Here is a 6162-nt window from a genome sequence, read left to right on the forward strand (position 1 = left end):
CTCCTGGATGCCCAAATGGTGCACAATTTGCATGTGCACTCATCCCACAACCAAATGCCATACTCACTCATGTATGGTTTTGACCCTGCTCCCTATCCAACTGGACAAGCCCTGGTGGAGTCCCTCACAGGTGATCAACTTGAGCAGTTGGCTGCCACCCAGGATGCTGTGATAATCACACACAAGAAGGCCCAGGAGTTAATGAAAGAGTGATCAAAAGGAAGCTATATGGAGTTCTCCATAGGAGATAAGGTTTGGTTGGATGCCTCTGACCTAAAAAGGGAAGTTCTGTCAAAGAAGCTTGTGCCCCAAAGGCACAGACCATTTGTGGTTTCTGAATGGATCAGTGTGGTTGCCTACAAGCTCAAACTCCCCTGGAACTGGCAAATACATCCTGTGTTCCATGTGTCCAAACTTACACCTTTCATCAAAACAGTGGAGTATGGCCCTGTGCAACCCCTGCCTCCACCAAAATTGGTAGGAGACAAGAATGGATGGGAAGTCAAGGCTATACTTAAACACAAATGTGCATGCAAGGTCAAGTTGTCATCTGTGCAGACTGGGTTAATCCCTCAACAAAAATACCTCTACCTGGTCAAGTGGCTCGGTTACCTGCACTCCCAGAACAGCTGGGAGGGCAAGGACAACCTTATAAATGCCCCAGAGGTTTTGGGTGAGTACAAACACATTCACAACCTCTGAACTGTGATGTCCTACACACCCAACACTGAAAACCCCAGCTCTGACTACTTTGACAATGACTTCCATGCTGACATTGATGAACCCTATGATCCATCCCATCCCTACTTCAATTTCTATGCCAGTACCCCTCCATGTCTCTCCCAGCCACCAGTATGCTCCATGTCCCCTGCAATACCCTCCAACTCCACACTCAGTGGTGCCTACCAACCCCTTCATGACTCCATTGCCTCTGCCACATGCCCATACCCATACCCTGTTATCTGCTCAGCTCCTTCTGCCCAACGAGCCCATAAGGATGCCTGTAAGGGAAAGTCCAAGGCCTGTGAACCATCCAAGCCTCACAACAACACTACCTTCTGCTCCTGCAACACCCTGCCTCTCTCCCAAGCCAGTTATAGATCACCATCCCCAACCTCTCATCCTGGCTCATCTGCTCCAAAGCCTTCAATTGCACCAGCCATGCTCTCAGCCCCCACAGTTGCACCCACAGCCCCTGCCACCACCACCAGCAGGATGGCTCCCAAGGTGAGCCTCTTCCTGGGTTATGTGCAACTGCTTAATGACTTCAAGCACTGGGAATCACATGGCTGGGGAGCAGGCAAATGACATGAGCATCTACGAATGCTGTCTATGATCTTCAGAAGCACAGAAGTAATCAGAAAATGTGTCTATGACCTCACCAGAGTAGCAGATGGAAGTTTCAAAGCCCATACTTATGAAGATATGGATCATGTGAATTCATCTATCCTTCAGGAAGCACTAAAGATGCATGAGGCTGTTGTCAAGATCATACATGAAGACTATGGCCCTTCCCTCATATCCTCCTTCTACTCCTTTCTTGACCAGCTCCCTCTTGATGTTGTGGTCTGTGGGCTCTTCTCTCTGACATGTCAAGCAATGTCTGGAAGACTGGGCCTACCTCTGGACTCTGACTGAGCACAAGCATGGCTGCTCCAGAGCCCTGCAGCCTGGAGGAGGAGGAGTTCCTGCACCCAAAGGAGATGTTGAACCAAGGTGTCATGATTGCTGGGAGAAGATTATACCAGGCCAGGGCTGAGAGCACTTCCAGGCCATTGTGGACATGCTCACATCCATCCCTTTCAACAGATTGCCCTGTGACTGGCTTGACTTCTTTACCCAAGCCTGAGGAGACTCAGCAAGATGGGCCATCTTCTATGCTACTAAGACAACCCAATCTTTGCCAGACATACCCTTTGTTCTGGTCCCTGTTTCCTCCCTCAGTAAACATGAGTTTGGTGGGCTCATTCCCCTCAATTGGCAGCATCCCCTCTATCAGTTTGCATGTTACTGATGTTCATGCCTTGGACATTGGTTGACTGACTGCCCAACTTGAAGTGGCAACTAATGCCAAGATCCACTCTTGGGTTGCTACTAGCCTCTACCCACCTTCAGAGGACCTCAAGCCTTTGGGGGGGGGGGGGTGATGTTATGCTGAACTCACATTCTTTCCTTTTATAGACTTTATATGTTACTGCTCATCACACTTTCAAGTGATGATGTTCTGTTGCCTGCAAGCTGCCCAGGTCTCATGTTCCCTTTGTATGTTTCCTTTTACAGTATCCCCCTGTTCACCCTGCATTGTACTATAGCTGGACACTGAGTCCATTCCCCTTCCTTCCATGATCTGCTGGTGGCCCTGATCCACATGGTCACATGACATGGTTCACCCATCTACACCTATGGCATCACACAGGTATTCCCTCATATGTGTCCACCCCTCTATGTATGTTTATTCCCTCTTACACAGTTAAACCTGTGTCTGCAGTCCATTCACCCTTACACCCTCATAAGAGTGACTTGGCCCTACCTTATGCAGTATGTGGGTTGGCATGTAAACATTTTTGAACGTTTGTTCCGCAGCTACCCTACATACATATATAAACCTGCATGGATTGTACCTTGCCCTCCATTCGAAATCTACTTTGCAACTGCACTTAGCTCTGTTTGTTGTACCCACAAGGACTCGACAGTATGACTTTGCTTGGCCAAGACTAGTGCTCCATTCACTAGTGAGGTTAAATTACACATCACTTCTTGTGCAGTCACATGCTTGTACTTTGGTACTCAATTCATGATGCAATACAAGTCGTTGGCATAACAGGAGGTAACTCTGACAGGCAGAAGACAGAGACGGAGGGAGTAGGAACTAAGTTGATATTTGTACTGAAGAACAGCAGAGTATGGTACATGCTTTTATACTCACTACAGAGGTACAGTAATCAGAATTGGAACTGACATACAGGGACTTGTAAATTTTCAAGTAAAACCTCCTAGATGATGAATGAAGGGAAGGCAGAGGACATACAAATGGGTAACATAGAACATCCCAAAAAGGCAATAGTCCAGGCACTGGATCATGTGGTACATGTGCTGTGGAGTACCTGACTGCATGCTGTCAGGGAGAAGTCTGAAAGGAAGTCACATGACCACTCAGAGAATGGTCCACTCAGTCTGACAGTAGAGCAACACAAGTCCAACAGCAGTTGGAGCAGAGAAGGTTCATAACCAACAGAGGGCAGGCAGAGTTGGTGCAGAATGAGTGGATGACCAGTAGAGAGGGATGTGGAGTGAGTAAGGACCTAGGACAAATGCACAGTTGTGACATTCACTCTTAACAAAACTGGAAAAAGGAGGAAAAAAACAAACAAACCATATGCAACAATTCACTGTACTCTTTGGAATATGTGTTGTGACAGAATTTTTGCTTTGGGAGAACAGCTGATACATAGATGAAGTTACAAGCCTCCCCAGAACAAACTCCTCATTCCTGTATATTTAGTTCCACCTACATCATTTTGTAGGCATTCCCTTGTGGGTTGAGGGGGGGATTCATTTACATTGCTACTCAACACTCAGGGTTGCAACATCCAACTGCCAAAGCTGTCATCTTTGGTCCACTAGGCTATACTAGGTTAAATCCATACTCTACCCAAATTTCATCCCCTCTTCTGCACCATCAAGCTTTTTGTCACATGGATCAGCCAGGTCATCATTGTCATCAGCTGTCACCAGCATCAGTTGCAGAAAAAGGAAAGCTGAGTCCATTGCAATGTCTGAAGGTTGATTGAAGCACTCTTGGCCCCCATCAGCCAAAGCACATGCTGAAGAAGATTGCAATTCATTCATTGCTGCCATCACCCCCAAGCTCAGTAAAACTTCACACATGCAATTACTGCCCCATTTCCCCTGCCACCCCCATCACCCATTAATACTCCCCTCATCAACACTGCAATGGACTACATCAACAACATGCTGCAGCTCTTGACAGATGATTGGATTAACATCAGTGACTACTTCCTCAGCATGATCCCAGATGAAGTAAATATCTTCCTCAAGCATCAGGAGCCAGCAAAGCAGATTTGGGTGCAGCATCAGGATGGGCAGAAATAGGTGTCTATTTTCTTTTTTTTTACAATACACAAATGTACTTCCCCCCCACCTCCCCCTGCATATCTTTCAAGTCCCCCCCCCTCCCCCCCTTCATACAAATATGTACATAATAAAATGTACATGACTAGCTTCCTTCTGACAATGGAAGTTATTTCTCTACATGAGTGTGGAACAATTGTAAGAACATATATTTGTACATGATGATATCTGAATGTTCAGGCTCAGAGAAGGCCCCTAATTGTAAGCTGGTGCTGATAGTCAATCCACATCTCCTCTCCAATGTTTTCACACCTATTATCAGCCCTTCTCCTCTCTGCAGCATCTGCTGGTCCATCACCAAGGCTTCTAATACTGTCATCCTCTCCTATGTCCATGGCAAGGTCAGGGTCAAAGAACTCTTCTGGATCATAGTGCTGTATGAAATTGTGGAGGGCACAGAGAGCAGCAGGTACCTGAGTTTGGGTGTGGATGCTATATTCAGGGGGAATTTAAAGAATCCTCCACCTGCATTTTATAACACCAAATATCCATTCAATGGCATTTCTAAGTCCAGCATGGTGAAGGTTGAATAACTCCTCTTGGTTTTGAGGTTTATAAAATAGAAGTTACAGGTACACTGAGCAGGATGGAATAGCAACTTACCTTAATCCAGCCTGGTGCCATTCTTTCAGATGGTAATGAACACCTTGATAGGGAACCAGAAGTGCATCACAGGTCCCAAACCCTGCATCTGCAAGAAGGTCCAGGTGGCATGTGCAAGTTATTCCTGTGTGCATCATGCCACATGGTTGCATCTGCAGTTGACCCATCAAAGCCAGTGAGGGCATATGTGAAGAAGAAGTCAAAATCACAGATGAAGAGACAGTTTTGAGACAGGTAGCCCTTCTGGTTCCTCATGTAAGGCTGGTCCTCAGCAGCAGTGAATGCTCAAATATGAGTGCCATCAACTGCACCAATACAATCCTGGAAAAATTGAAAGCATTGGTCACTAGTAATCATAGTTGATACAGGAGTGTTATTGGTAGGGAGTCACTTCAGTCACCCCCCCAGGGGACCTATTAGGTTCATATATTCTTATAGATGTATCCACCTAATGGGTATTCCCAGTGACTGCTGGAGATTTGCCAGGCCCTGGAGATTCTCTAGAGCAAGGTGTCAGACATGGACTTTCTCCAGGATTATTACATCTATTGGGTTTCACAGGTTTGCTTGGCATAGTAGATGAGAGAGTAGAAGGTGGATTTAAAGGACAGAATTGGCAAGAGAGAATATGGTACTGAGGGAATGGTGGGAGAGTGAGAGGATTTTAAACATTTGAAGATGGTCTGTGCACAGAAATCAAAACATGTCAGGGTATTGATGTTTTTGGAAGGGCACACTTGCCATGTATATGTTTGAATATCCATGCATGGTTACTGCAAAGTTGGCATTCAGACATGTGTTGATTGTCTGACCCAATGGGAGAGTGATGAGCACAAAACCATGCACTGACAAACTTGTGTCTCCCAGTGTAAAGGAAATCACTGCCCAATTGAAGGGCATACTTACCTTCTCCTTCAAAGAATGCCAGAAGAAAGAACTACTAGAAAAAGTAGTGAATTGCACCCCACAAGACCAAGTTGAATTCCTTTGTAAAGCAGCTTTGGAGAAAAGCAGTGGCATCCCTGGGTGAAGTGTCCTTCAGAAGTGCAGATGGGAGGATGAAATGAAACCCAGGTGGACAGTCCCATGCCTGGACCTGGATGATGGAGAGGAAGGAGAAGAGCTGCAAGTGGATGAAAACAGCAGAAATGATCCTTTGGAATACTTAGCACTGCCAACAGACATGGAATGGAAGGGATGTTACTGCAAATTCTATGAAGCCACTTCAAGCACCACTCTTGCTGCAGGCATATGTGGTGTCTGTGCCAGGGAATGTGGAGCAATGGATGAGAGTCTGCATAAAATGGTGCTCAGTGACATACCAAATTCACATTGACTGGTTCCTAAAGTCTCCCATCCTGCTCATGACATCTGCAACAGCCAACTACTTCAGCCAGAAGCAGTAGA

This window comes from Pisolithus orientalis (genome assembly GCF_024613125.1).
Source record: "Pisolithus orientalis strain OTSU chromosome Unknown F5J12scaffold_110, whole genome shotgun sequence".
Classification (NCBI taxonomy): domain Eukaryota; kingdom Fungi; phylum Basidiomycota; class Agaricomycetes; order Boletales; family Pisolithaceae; genus Pisolithus; species Pisolithus orientalis.